This window comes from Peromyscus maniculatus, chromosome 5 (assembly GCF_049852395.1).
Source record: "Peromyscus maniculatus bairdii isolate BWxNUB_F1_BW_parent chromosome 5, HU_Pman_BW_mat_3.1, whole genome shotgun sequence".
Taxonomy (NCBI): domain Eukaryota; kingdom Metazoa; phylum Chordata; class Mammalia; order Rodentia; family Cricetidae; genus Peromyscus; species Peromyscus maniculatus.
In genome coordinates, this window is record NC_134856.1 from 70,164,486 (window position 1) to 70,179,873 (window position 15,388).

A 15,388-nucleotide genomic window follows, 5' to 3' on the forward strand; every position below is an offset into this window, starting at 1 on the left:
ACACATGCCCCCATCCCTAATCCAGAAGCTATCTCCAATTGATAGCCACTTATAAATGAAAGATTAGTTTTCTCCAAGGGACTCTCACTGGAGAAACAAAACACTCTTAATGATAGACCCCATGCTGATCAGTAGGTAACCAATACAAAACAAACCCCAGGGCATCTTTGGGGGTTCTTTTTCCCATAATGTTAAATTAGGGCATTTTTTTTTTTAACCTTGCAGGTCTTTTGTGTATATATTATGGCTTCTATTTTTTGTTTTGTTTTGTTTTTTTAATGGGATTCCTGTGTGTGACCATGTGTGTCTCTGGATCATTATGTGTTTCATGTGTCTTTTCTTTGGCTCTTTTTCTTGTTTGGTTGTTTTGTCCTCTTCTGATTTGTTTGTTTTTTATTTATCTTATTGTATTTTGTTTTATTTTATTATTATTCTTTAGATGCCTGTTTGTTTTTTAATGAGAAATAGAAAGGGAGTGGATCCAGATGGGAGAGGAAGTGTGGAGGAACTGGGAGGAGTAGAGGCGGAAAGGAAACACAGCCAGAATATATTGTATGGAAAAAACCCACTTTCAATAAAAGAAAAAAATTAAGATTCTAAGTTAGCACAAAAGGTACTGTGTTAAACGAATTCACTAGAGTCTGTCAAAGGGTATCAAGGATTTATCAAGATATAAAATGGGGAGAAATACACTCTCGGATACGGAACAAAGTAAACAGCCATCATTGTCCTCCGTTCTGCCCGGGGTGAATGGAACCAGCTGTGAGGTCTCTGAACACACACACACACACACAGAGAGAGAGAGAGAGAGAGAGAGAGAGAGAGAGAGAGAGAGAGAGAGAGAGAGAGAGAGAGAGAGAGAGAGAGAGAGAGAGAGCCCCTCCTCAGTTTTAAGCAGTCACATACCCAGAAAAACCATGTCTTTATTGGGCCAGATACCCCAAGGTCATTGGTTGAGCAAATTCCCACAGCAGTATTGGGTTTCCTTGAAGGAGAGTTATGAGCTCAGGCTTCCAACTTTCTAAAGTAGGTGAATAAGGTATCAGAATGAAAGACACATGTGACAACTGCCTGTCTCTTTTCCAATACTAACACTCCAGGGGGGCCAGTCCTGGCACTGGAGAATATCCCAGAATCAAGTTCTACCAGAATAAGCCATGGTTCCAACACTGGGAGGTCTTGGGCCGAGTGGTTGCATTATATTTTATAGGACTGACTTCATTATAACTAAAGAAGCAGCTTGGAGCAGCCTTTCATTCCCAAACTGACCAGGCTGTCTTAATCATTTGGTCAATTACAGGTGGATAGCAGAACACATGAGAATAGCCAGTCTTAAGAATCAACTTCTTGTCATGTTTCCCCTTATTTGTTAGTTCAAGGCTGCTAAAACAGATGTTTGTAACTATGACACTCTGGAGGTAGGAAGAATGGGATGGAGAAGAGAAGAAAAAAAAATCAAGAAAGAACAATTTTCTGTATCCCGATCCAGACCAAGCTTCCTTCAACACCGTGAAAAGGGTGTAGCAAGATTGTACAAATGTGAACATGAAATCGAGTTTTTAGGGCAAACTCCGTTCAGGGTGAACTTCTCCAAATTAGCAGTATAATTAGCCTTCTCTCTAATTACAAGAGATAATTAATAGGCCAAAAGTTCAGAACATGTTCATCTGTAGAAGTTTATTCTCTTTGACTTAAACAAATACCAACAAAATCCCTAACTCATGCTCTTTTGGGAAGGTCATGGGACTGAAATGAAGGCACATCTTGATATTCACAAAACAAACTCATTTCTGATTTGAAGTTCTTGAAAACTTCTTTGCCACGTAATTAATTCATTGGCTGCTGAGTGGCATCAAATGATGGGCTGATGCAAGTTGTCTTGATCGTGTTAAATTACACATTTACCTAAAGCTGAGGTAAAGTAACCCCACAGAGTTTGTTAAAATATTTACATTGCCAATTAGTGTAATGGGGAAGAGAAGATTCTGTATGAGATAGCTTGGAAAAGCAGCAGAACTAACAACAAACATAACAGACAAAGAGCAAAAGTCACCTTTGGAAAGAAGTTAGGCAATCTCTTCTGAGTGCAACTTGTTGTCCTTTTTTTTTTTTTTTTTTTTTTTTTTCTGACATGAGCCGAAGAAGAATTCAGTATTTACATGTCCTTGAGAATTTGTTGTATGGGGCCTAGGAAAATGCAGAAACACTTTTCAAGCAAAGCAAATCGGAGCAGATGATGGGAACACTCTGGTAAAGGGCTGTCCCCGTTGTTGGTTTGGAAAGAGTCCAGATTAGATGGATGGGTGGGTAGGAGAATCCTGAGGACTATTACTTCCTGTGGTGCCAAATAATTGATATCAAAATATGAACCCATGTGCTGTAAAGCTGCCAGAGCCCCACATCCTTGAGGAAAAGGGGCCACCTTACTCAGTTTCCATTGTCTCTCCTCTAGTCTTAGTTGACTGTGTGCTGAAAAATAGAATTAATTATCATGTCAATGAGTTTATCTGTAGAAGGAAGAAAGCATATCAGATGCTGATCTGGGCCACAAGCCACCCAGCATATTTGCACGCATCATTTAATTTAATAACCATGGGAGACCTTATTAGAGAGAAACTTCCATCGAACAGCTTGATAAACCAAGGCTAAAGAAAGTTCAGTAGTTCCACTTAAAAGTTGTGGAACCAGGCAGTGAGTGTAATTGACATAAAGTGTACTTTATAGAGTGCAGTATGCATGTAAGACTTGCCTCATGAAGTCACTAGACTAAAACACAAAGCATCCAATTTGCAGAGAGTTGTTCTGGTACTCTGTGAAAGATGTTAATATGCCAGATCAATCGCCGTTACAAAGAATTGTGGTAAAATACACACAATACCATCTTAAGTAAGTTTTAGTTCAGACTTTGTGTTTCTAAGCACATGTACACTGTTGTATCATCATCACCACCGTCATCCACAAACATTTTCATCCTGTTAAAATTGTACCTATTAGACAACTCCCTGCCACCATTGTAGTCTCTGGGTCTGTGAATTTGATCACTCTAGGCACCTCATGTAAGTGAGGTCCCAAATCCTTTTGTAAATGCCATATTTCATTGATCACAGTGTCCTCAAGGTTCATCCTTGTTGTGGCATCTATTATAATTCTCTTCTTCCTTAAGATTGAATAATATTCCATTGCATATCTGCATTTTAAATGTGAAACAAAACCCACATTTTGTGTACACCTTTATCCATCCATAGCCATCTGAGGAGTTTTCTCCTTTTGGCTGTTATGGAAAATCTGCTGTGAACCTGTATGCATCAATACCTCTTCACGACTCTGCTCTCAGTTATGTGGGGCATGTACCTGGGGTAGGATTTTTAGGCCAAATGGCAGTTTTGCTTTTAACCTCTTAAGGAATCAGCATACAATTGGCTACAGTGGGTGGGCCATCTTACACCCCCTACAGGCAGCACACAGGAATTACTGTTTCTCCATATTCACATCTACGCTTGCTCTTTTTATTTTTGTAGTCGCTGTATTAGTTATTTGTCTCTACAGTGTGACAAAATGCTTGCCAAAAACGATTAAAGGGAGGAGGAGTTCACAGTTCTAAAGATCCTATGCCGGGCGGTGGTGGCGCACGCCTTTAATACCAGTACTCGGGAGGCAGAGGCAGGTGGATCTCTGTGAGTTCTAGGCCAGCCTGGTCTACAGAGCGAAATCCAGGACAGACGCAAAACCACACAGAGAAACACTCTCTCAAAAAACAAGATTCTAGTGCATCATGGCCGAAGGAGCTCCAGGCTGCTCACATTGCATTTACAGACAGAAAGCAGAGAGAGGTGATCGCCAGTACTCAGCTTCATGTCTTCTTCTTTATGCAGTTCACGATCCCAAGCCATGAGAAGGTATGGCCCACATTTCCTGTGAGTTTTCCCATCTCGATGAGCCTAAACTAGAAAATCTCCCACAGACATGCTCAGAGACTGATTTCTATGGCGATTCTAAATCCCACCAAGTTGATTGATTAACCACCAAGGTAGCTCTCCTCATGGACCTGAGTGAGGGGGAAGCAGTTGCTTTTTAATGGATAGTTATATATAGAAATGCCAGAAAATGTAAATATATTCCAAATAATTTCTGATTCACTTATCACTTAGTCTAAATTGCTCTACGATGATATGTGAGTAGCTCAAAACGTTCAAGAAAACAAGTATTAATTATTAATTAATAGCAGTTGAGCAGCTCTCATCACATATTTAATTCTTCCAACAGCTGCATGAGAACCCTTTTATCATTCAGATTCTTACAGAGCTAGGACATCCAAATCCAGGTCCTCTGGACCACGTGCTAGACTAACCCATGAAGACTGAAGGCAGTTGGGCAAACACCAAAGCGAGAAGCGACTTGGTTGCAGATTACTGGATCGCTGTACATAGAGCAGACCCCGAGGGAATGTGGGGTATGACATTACTTGGTCAGAGTGTGGGGTTTGTGAGAAAAATGAATTTAAAATGTTGGTGCTAGCAGTAAAAGATCCTAAAGTCACAACATTAAGAACTGGATACAAATAGAACTCACGTACTTACACTGATGAAAACCAACCTGTGTTCTGAGGAATCTGTTGCTGACACACCTAGATGCTACAGCTTGAATCTAAATCCCTTCCTCTTCAGAGTCTTGTGTGTTAAAGGACTGGTTGCCAGTCAGTGGCACTACTGGGAGGTAGAGCCTCCCTGGGGGAAGTTAGGTCAATAGGGGTGCACCTTTGATGGAAATATTGGGACCTTACTTTATTCTTCTTTCCCACTCTCCTTCAGTTGTCATGGGTGAGTGATTTTAATCTCCTGTGTACTCCCACAGTGTCTGTATCACCACAAGCCCAACAACAAGGGAGCAAACTGACCAGGCACTGAAATCTCTGAAATCATACACCCAAATAAATTTTCCTCAGGACAATCTGCTATAGTGACAGAAAGCTGCCTAACACATGGACAAGAATGCTTCTCCCTCTTTCAATTTTATACCTCAAAATGGCGATCACTTACTTTTTCCAGGAGAACCCAAAAGATCTGCATCTATATCTGCATATGGTATCAGTGACATTTTCTATGTTTCTTCAGAGAATGTGCTTCCTATATTGTTTGCTTAGTTTAATTTTGAAGGTGATAGAATATCAAGCATCCTCTAGTTTCTATGTGGAACTTACATGTTTAAATGTATCTCTATAAGTGAAAATATTAAATTCTCTTTCAGATATTGTAGCTATGGAATTACTGAGGATGCCACTCATTTTAAGAATAAACTTTTATTAAGGTTTGACATTCCAATAGTGAAACTCCTAAAATCACTTGAAAATCAACGTTCTAAGATACAGTAGACAGTAAGAAATGACATGATCAGACCTCCTTACCCCAGCCATTTGTCATTATTTGATTAGCTGATATTGGTAACTTTTAAATATAGATGATCATTTAGTCACTGGACAGTTTTGTTCACTAAATGGTTTGGAAGATGAGAACAATAGTGCACTGAATTTGAAAATCAGATTAAGTCAGAAGCATGAACAATAAGAAAAATAAGGAAAGACTGTTGTGGTGGTTTGAAAGAAAATGGCCCCCAAAGGAAGTGGCACTAATGGGAGATGTGGCCTTGTTGGAGGAAGTGTGTCGCTGTGTGGGTGGGCTTTGAGGTCTCATATATTCTCAAGCCATGCCCAGTGAGACAGACCACTTCTTGTTGCCTGCAAGCCAAGATGGAGGACACTTGGGTATTTCTTTATGTCTGCCTGCATATCACTGTGTCGCACCATGATGATAATGGACTGAACCTCTGAAAATTTAAGCAAGCCACCCCAATTAAATGTTTTTCCTTTATAGTGGTGCCTGTGGTCATGATGTCTCTTCACAACAATAGAAACTCAACTAACACAGAAGTAAAAGTAATTTTAGAATAATCTAATGTAAACAGATATCCTTACTATTCTGTGTAGTTCCTATCCATTTTAAAGTATTTCTTAGTTGACACTAAAAACACTGTTAGTCTGTAGAGACACAGGGAAAAGAAGAGAGGGGGATTTTTAAATAGATAAATCAGTACTGAGGACAATCGGGCCAGGCAGTGAAGGGCTGTTCCACAGAGGGGAGGAAAGAAGAAGGGTAGGAGGAAAGAGTGGGTGGAGGAGATCGTTCATGGAGTAGGGAGGGTATCTCTGGACAAGTGAAACAGTTTGTAACAAGGGAAATGGAGAAACAGTGTAGACAAGATGATGAGAAATGGTATAGGAGAGATAGGAAGGACAGTGGGCAGTGAAGACACACCTCATCACGGGTAGAAACATTTTTCTCCCTCGGGTTTTGTCAATTCAAGATGGAAATGGGAGGACCAAATTCGGGGACAACTCATGGCTGGAAACTGACCACAGTGAAGGCACACAGTCAAGGGCAGAAGCGAGGGTGAGGGGGTGGCAGGTAGATTATCTAATTCCAGACTGGGGGAGGTGTCTTAAGTTTCATCCATTTGAGATGCCTGCTTTTTGAAGACTTTTTCTTGAGACCTTGTATATAAAATAGGTATACAAATACAAGTAAATTAGTATTTACTAATAATAAATTATGAATTAACTTTATACATGTATATATTCTATCATTCTGTCATTCTTACTTAGTTATTGTTCAGAAAGTTTTAATGTCACAAAAATTTTCACAAGCCCCACATTCAGTTATGTGACCCCAACATGGGGCTGTGGTACATGACTTAAGGGACTGGGTTCTAGCCAGGCAGTGGTGGTACATGCCTTTACTCCCAGCACTTGGGAGACAGCGGCAGGTGAATCTCTGTGAGTTTAAGACCAGCGTGATCTATAGAGTGATACAGAGCAAGTTCCAGGACAGCCAAGGCTACACAGAGAAACCCTGTCTTGAAAAAGAAAAAAAAAATGAAGAAGAAGAAAAAGAAAAAAGAAACTGGGTTCCAAGACCCAGTGTGGGAGATAGAGAGACAGAAAAACTAACTAAAATTGAACCATATTTCTTTCCTTTATTTTTTATTAATGCAAGGGAAAACCCTAGACCAAGGCTATAAATACTCACTGTTGTGCTCTCTTGTAGAAGGGGCTAGAGCCTGCCCAAATCCTAGCCGATTCCTTTCCACATGTTCTCCTACCCTAAGGAGTCAGCTTTGATCATGGAGCTGCTTTTTCCAACCCCAAGCACAGGCTACCCAGGGCAGCACAGACAAGTCCCAAGAGGGGGCTGACACACAGAATATGTCCTGCTAACTGCTCCTCCATCCATTGGTGGTCCCTGAGTTTCCTTTCCTGTGAACTAGGAAACCTGTAGCAAAGAAGCTGCTCACACTTCTGTGGGGTGCAATGTAGAGAAGAGTTATAACAAATATGACATTCCAATAAGACTGTTTAGAGGAGCCATTATTGTTTGTACTATAGAATTTAAACTGCTTACTCCCTGCCCTGGAGGTCTGGGCCACTCCACAGGGATGCCTCACAGATACTGACATCAAGATAGAATATCCATCTGTCTGATGTGGCATATTATTTCTTCCATGTGTACGATTGTGAATCATTTCCCTGAAATGTAAACACCTCATATTCTAAATCTTTCTGGAAATAATCTTAAGGAACTTAATACCCAGATCCATAACATCACAGGCCATTTTTTTTTTCTCTAAAAATTTTGTGCTAGCGGCCACCTAATACCAGGATGCTTGGCCCATCAGTAGGAGTAAACAGGCACCTGAGAAAGATAGGACGCATCTGATCACAAGCCAAATGCATGCCATAAGGAGTTGGCCTCGGCCACCCTCCATGTTTGCTTTCTCGTGTCCTCCTCAATTCTTATTGAATAGTTTTTCTTAAAATACCTAATGGTCTCAATATTGTTTTCCACAAGCAAGCATGTCCCTATTTATCCTGAATAATATTACATACATATCTTAACCACTGTTAGATTCTATATGTAATCGAAATGGGTGAAATGATGATTGTCTTTGAGTACCTAATAGTTATCTGTCAAACTCAAGGGCTTGTCAGAAAGATCTAATGGCTGTTGTGTGCTGTTAGTGAAGTGCATTCTTTTTTTTTTTTTTTTTTTTTTGGTTTTTCGAGACAGGGTTTCTCTGTGTAGCTTTGCGCCTTTCCTGGAACTCACTTGGTAGCCCAGGCTGGCCTCGAACTCACAAAGATCCGCCTGCCTCTGCCTCCCGAGTGCTGGGACTAAAGGCGTGCGCCACCACCGCCCGGCCTGAAGTGCATTCTTATACAGTTTGTTATCCTTTCCCTTCTAAAGATCCATAGTGGAAACAGAGTTCTTAGTGGAAATGGGGTTCAAATGCAGTTGCCTGGTGTCTAAATTCTTTAATCTTTTTTATTACAGCATTGGTAACTGTTTGTTTGTTTTTAGGCATGATTGGTTTATTATAAAAAGGGAGAAATGGATATGATTTACGTGTTAAAATAGTTCAGAATGTCAGCTGAATGGGCAGTTTCGTGTGACACCATTTCAACCATGATTTCAGTCCACATACATTCCAAGAACGTCGCCATCTCTAAATAAGACATAATCTTTGTCATCTAGAACCACTTTGGTGCCCCCATTCTCTGGGAGAAGAACTCTGTCTCTGGCTTTCACACTGACTGGCTGACCCTCTCCACCTTTCCTCTGGAGCCTGATCCCACAGCCACTACTGTTGCTCGCAATGCTTTTTCTTGAGACGTTTCTGGAAGCATCATGCTACCTTTGGCTAGGTTTCGGCGGCACTCCTTTCAACCAGTACTCTGCCAAAGAGTAGAAGACGCTTTCCAAAAGCCTGTCCTGCCGTGACTTGTGCGGCCGTAGCTCAGACTCTGCCAGCGTTGGTTATTTTTTTAAAACTGTGTGTTTTTAGGACTAAGGATTCACTCTGTAAAACTAGGAAACAACCGAATACCTTACCTGTAAACCTACACCTAGCATTTTATTTTGTAGGCAGCTTGCAATAACCTGTATAAAACTGTTCTCTAAGTCACAGTGTAAGTGTGCCAGCAAGTATGCTCTAGTTTGCTTCTCTGTTGCAGTGATAAAATGCTGACCAACACAACTTAGGATGGGAAGGATTTAATGGACCTTTCATGTCCTGATCTCTGTTCATCACTGAGGGAGGGCAGAGCAGGAACTCAAGTAGGAGCAGAGGCAGGAGCCACGGAGGAATGCTGTTTATAGGATTGCTGTTTTTATTATTATTATTATTATTATTATTATTATTATTATTATTATTATTATTAACTCAGGATGCCTGTCCAGGGTAGTACCACTCACAGTGGGCTGGATCCTCCCACATCAATAATTAATCAAGAAAGTGCCTGATAGACATGCTCACATGCCAATCTGATGGAGGCAATTCTTCAATTGAGGTATCCTCTTTCCAGATGACTCTAATTTGTGTCAAAAAACTAACCAGAACAAACTATAATCATATAATTATTTTTTGTAATGTATTTCCTTCTATAAATTTCAAAATCCATCTACTTAGATCACCCCATGTCACTCTGGTCAGAAGAAATCCCCTGGGAACAGCAGACTTTCTAGGCAGCAAGTCTGAACACCTGAGATAATGACATTATTGAGATTGATAGTAATTTATGTGGACCTGTTTGTGGGGATTATTGTAGATAGCTCCTGATAGTAAGTGGCCTTCTATTTGGGGGTGATATTGACATTAGTACAGTTTTTACCTTTGTTTGGCTGTTTAGGTTTGCCTGACACATGTAGCATTCAAGTAAGCCTGGAATTGGAGTGGTGGTTTATATAATAATTCAGATCTTCAGGCATCTACCCTGCTTCTTTGGGCATATACTTGTTTAGCATATACTTCTGTTGGCACTGTATCCAGTACTTAGCAGGCACAATGCTTAGATCTTGTCTCGTTCTGTGTTGTTACCCTACTTTCTGACTCTCAGATACCCCTTCCATTCTTCCTCTGGCTTGAGAGTTATATTTTCCACCCTTTTTTAAAAAATTGTTTGAGAATCAGTTTGTCTATACAGCCCAGGCTAGCTCCCAGCTCACATCCTCTCTTTGCATTCTCACAAATGTTAGGGCTTCAGGCTGGTGCTACCACCTTGACTTCTTCCTGGTTTTTAACCAATCAGATTTACTAATGTAGCAAAGTAGTTCCTCAACCCTGGTTTCTGAAACTGAGGTGGAGGGTGGGTGGGTGGGGGTGAAGGATGGTTTAAAAGGGAAGGAAATACCCTTGAAGACTCTTCCTGTGTACGGTATAGTGGCTCTTAGATGCCTTCTTTCCTGGTCCCTCTTTAGAGCTGAGCGGACTTTAGGTTCTGCTCGTCTTCCTGACATCTGACCCAGACTTAGACTGAAGTCAGAATACAATGGAGGGAAAACAAATGGGAACAAGCTGTGATTTCAGGTTTTACTTTTGGTGAGATAAATTGGTCAACACCACCTTGGCTGACATTAGATGTTCAGAATCTTTTAAGACACGTAGAGATTGACCACATGAAGTGGGAGATTAATTAAAACTCAGGTACATATACACCAGCCCAGCTGCTCTGAAAATGGGCCTCCTTCTTAATGTTAATTACATTAGATTTAGAAAAACCCACGGGAAAAGGAATTGTTACTGGAGTCAGAGCTGAATGGTGTCTATTCGGTTCCATTTAAGGAGAAAATCTGAGGGTGAATCTGGGTATATTAGTTATACTGGTGATGAGGGCAGGGGAGAAAGAATTTGAGGATGGTTCTTGAAACTGTTGGTGCATCGCTTCCTCCATTGGCTGTTGCACAGTGTAGAGTAGATATAAAACAGGTGGGTGCCTGTTCACACCCTGATCTACTTGTCAGTGTTGCTGAGTGGAGGAATGTGAAGGAGAAAAGAGTCTACTCCCTTGTCCTAGGTGGGTTTGACTTGTATAGAGGCCCCACCTTTGGCACTGAGAAGTGGCACTGTCATCTAAGTTTGTGCTTAAGAACTGCGTGATAGAGTTACAAACAATAAAGAAAGAAAGAGAGAAAGAAGAAAGAAAGAAAGAAAATAAGAAGAAAAAAGGAAGGAAGGGAAAGGAAAAGCAGAGAAACCTCAAAAGAACCCTATAAAATTAATTTTTTTTGAGCTAGATTCATACAGATCCAGAGGCACATATGACCCTGAGCTGCAAGTTGGACATGCCTACTAGGACATCTGCTGCTTCCAGTCCCTAGGTCTGAGCTATCTACAAAGGGAATCTGAGCCGGGATTTGTTAGCCATATAATCTAAATCTGGTTATCTATAAAATGAATTTATTCTTATATTTTAAGATAAAGTCTGGATCAAAGTTTTGTTTGTTTGTTTATCATTTACCATAAAACCTTTGTCCTAATTAAATTAAAAAAAAAATACCAGTTTCTCTTGATTGAGACTTTCTATGATCAGTGTGTACCAAGTGCCTCCCAGGCATTCTACACCTTGAGACAGCATTTAAACCTTAGCAGAATTTTGCAATTTGTAAGAGTTGATCTTGGATTTAAACTGAATGGCAACTTGTTCAATCCTTGTACCAAAGCCCCCTCTCAATGTCATGGATAATAGACCATTTGTCCCTTCTGTCTACTCCAGCCTCAGATATTTAAGTTCATTTTCACACTTTAACTTTAGTTTTCTCCCATTGTTCGGCATGCTTGGAAGGTGTACCACAGGACTAGACTTTGGTTCCCTGCTGGCCAAGGGGATTTGCACTTAGAGTGTCTCTGTCCGTCCCCTCTGTCTGTCATGTGATCCTCTTGGCCTTTGACTTCTGGCTAGCAGCCAGAAGATCTAGCTCATGTTGAGTAGGTATCTAGCTCAGAGCCTGGCTGTGCAGCCTTCCTTGAAACAAGAAGTGGAGATCAGTCTCCTGTCACATGTGGCCAGCTCTTCTGCTGGGAGAAACTTCAGGGGAAGCATAAGAGCATGGACCTCCTCTGGAAGTGCAGCAGCCACCATGGCCCAGCACCCATGGTGGAAAGACTTTGGGGTGATATGCTTCTTGTCTTGTGTAAAACAGAAATGAGTTTACATCAGTTAGGACATATTTGATCAAAATAAATCAATAATTGACACGGGCTGCTGAAAATCCAATATGCTTACATACCTTATCTTATCAGGTATCTGTGTAAATTATATGCCTGCATGGTGATTTCATCTCAAAATGTCCTAGCAACAGGAAGTACACATATTAAAGGAGAATTAAGGGCAAGAAATTTGAGGTTAGAAGAGCAACAGGGGAGTTGGAATGAAGGCAATTCAGTCAGACAAATTAGGATTCTTTTCTTGTTTGTCATATTGTTTTTAGCTGTCAGTTTATTTGAGCACATGCTAAGACCTGCTGATGGTATTCTCAAGTATGGCGGTATTCTGCAATGGTGCATATGTAGGGAAGGAACTCCTTCCTTCCCTTCCCCCTTTTTGGTCAGGTTTGCATTGTTTGGTCTTTTAGTGCTACCTTACCTCTCACGTGTAACTTTGATCCCAGGAACAGCCTAATTCTCATGGTTATTTGCATTCTTCAGAAGAAACAAACCTAGATCGTACCAGCCTGGACTACACAGGGAGAATCCATCTGTTATGAAAATTAAAAGAAAAAAGAAAACCCATACTACCGTAGATTAACCTCTGCGTGTTTTCATTTAATTAACTTCCATGTCAAAAGAGACATGAGATTTTAAACTAAAACATTCAGGCATGGTCACCTTTAATGAGGCCTCTGACCAGGAAAATGCTATGGTTACCACAAAAGCCCTTAAAATACTCCCAGTGTCATGGTTCACTGAGGGAATTCTGAAGCCAGCAGAAACAGGACCATGCAGATCTTGCAAGGTAGTTTCTGTTGACAGGAATCTACAGGCCTGGGGCCTTTTAGGAGACAGAACTGGGATTTCCCAGGGTTACTCTGTGGTAAAAATCATACAGAAGTCTCATCTGTGATAATCACATGCAGAAATGGGGTGTCCTAAATCAGACATGACAGCAGTGGCAGAAACATAGTACACCCGGAGAAGAACAAAGCCAGCGTTTCCAGAGTCTCCCTGAGGAGTAATCACATTTTTTCCCCTGTGTTCTTTCTATAGCAGGCTCCCCAGGAATGGGTAGGGAGGGAGCTGCAGGGAGCTGCTGAGGCAGGAAGCTCTTACTTTTCCTGAGACTGCAGTTCAGCTCTCTGAAGCACATTTGGAGGACTGCAGGAAGCCTACCAGAAGCCTCTCCATGCTTTGCTGAGGACTGTACTAGAAGAGCACTTCCCCAGGGGAAAAAGGAGTCGTGATAAGCTTGACCCAGAAACAATGCCTTACTCATCAGAGTAGAGAGCAGAACTTGTCACTCAAATCCAATCCCAGGACCTTGACTACATCCAAGGGCGTCAGAGAAAGCTGAAAGGGAATGCAGCTCAACAGATGTTACACCAGTGTCTTCTCGTGGGCAAGCTCAGATCTGGCGCTCTTTAATGGTGTCCACACAAAGAGGCTACCCTACCTGTCTGTATGCCAAAACAGAGTCCCAGTGCCTCAAAGTACCTAAGCACCTATGTTGGTCCAAGAATGGGATGGCAGAAGTATAATGGTGCCATGAGGCATCCAAATGCCTCACAAACAGTATGACTGGAGAAGGGTGATCTAAAGGATCAAATAAATATTCTCTCTTGGGGAAAATACTTTTGTGCATCTAACTTTTTGAATTAAAATTTTAAATATGTTAAAAATTTTTATTTTCCTCAATTAAGTAGTTTTGAAAAATTAGTCAAAGGCTTACATCTAGGAAATAGTGGGCTGCCCAATAAGATATACCTTCTAAATTTCAAAATAGAAATGGGAAAAAAAACGAATTGTTATTCTTTCTTTATTTTTGACATGCTGATATCAAATGTGCTGTGCATTTGAGGATAACCTTGAAATCCTGATCCTTCTGCCTCCATTTCCCAAGTGCTGGGATTACAGGTGTGTAACCATGCCCGCCCCAGAACTAAGTGAACTGATTAGCACTCAGTCAGCAATTCAGGTTTTCTAAGCCATGTATGTCTCGTGTGGTATCCAGACCATCTTCAGCTTCAGGAAAGCCTAGATTAGTGACAGTCTAGCAAGGATAGCTTCCTGGATCTTGAGTTTCAGGTTCAGCATGAAGAATCAGCGCAAGAATAGCATAAAAACAAAAGAAAGCAAAATGGTGAGGCTGGAGGAGACCCTGAAACCAAATCATCAACACAAGGTACTCACACTGAGCAGAAATAAAGTTATGGAAACAAAAGATGATCTGGAAAAACTAGGTCATGGGCTGAAGAATCTGCAAAGTGGAGACTGCCAATTGCAATTCCAGATCCCTCCTAGGAATGCCCTTGGCTCGCATCCTCAGACTTGTTCAGAGCATTTAAAGAGCATCAGACAAAACCCACAGACTTCATGACAGACTCCTGGTACTGATATAATGGAGTACTGCAGAACTGGACCCCTAAACAGCACAAATATATTTTCTTACAGTTCTAGAGTCTAGAAGCTCAAAATCAAGGAAGGCCTGTTTCTCCCAAGGCTCCTCTCCTTAGTGAGTAGATGTCTGTTTTCTCTTTGTGTCCCCACAAAGTTTTCCCCTCATGTATCTGTGACTTTGCCTCTTCTTCTAATGGACTCAGCAGTATGTGAGACTGAGGGGTACCAGTATATTCTGATTTTGACCTAATCACCAGATATGTTCACATTCTGAAGAGCTGGGGATCTGGGAGTTAGAGCCCCAACATAGAAACTTGGTAATATAAAGAGAGAGAGAGAGAGAGAGAGAGAGAGAGAGAGAGAGAGAGAGAGAGAGAGAGGAAGAGGAGAGAGGGCGAGAGGGCGGGAGGGAAGAAGGAGAGGAGAGGAAAGAGAGACTCTTCAACTCATAGCTCCTGTCAAATTGTATGTTATTTACAGTTAGTCTCATGAATTAGTAATTTCGAGGGGTTCCTCTTACATTGTTCTTTGTACCGGGAAGACACCATGACATAGAGGAAGGAAATGATGGATGGTGCTTATGCTTGGCAGTGAACCAGCCAGAGACTGGGCAGCATGATTTCTAGTCTGCCATCAGCTTCTACCCATTTCTGGGAAGGAGTTGTGCCATGGACACTTGACCCACCCTTTTCTTGGGGGAGTTCTTTTTTGTGTGTTTTAATTTCTATTTTATTTTGTGTGTAGGGATGTTTTGTCTGCATGCGTGTCTGTGCACCACATGTGTGAAGTACCCAAGGAGGCCAGAAGAGGGCACTGGAATCTGTAACTGGAGCTACAGGTGGTTGCCAGCTACTTTGTGGGTGCTGGGCATCAAACTGAAATCCTCTGGAAAAGCAGTCAGTGCTTTTACCCACTGAGCCATCTCTCCAACCCAGAGGGGTTCTTTATGAGA

At 41.3% G+C, this 15,388-nt stretch overlaps 1 pseudogene; it reads right to left on the bottom strand.

The window, feature by feature from the left end:
• Positions 1-8,519: 8,519 nt before the first annotated feature.
• On the bottom strand, positions 8,520-12,512 carry LOC102922087 (10 kDa heat shock protein, mitochondrial pseudogene; annotated as a pseudogene).
• Between the last annotated feature and the right edge of the window lie 2,876 nt (positions 12,513-15,388).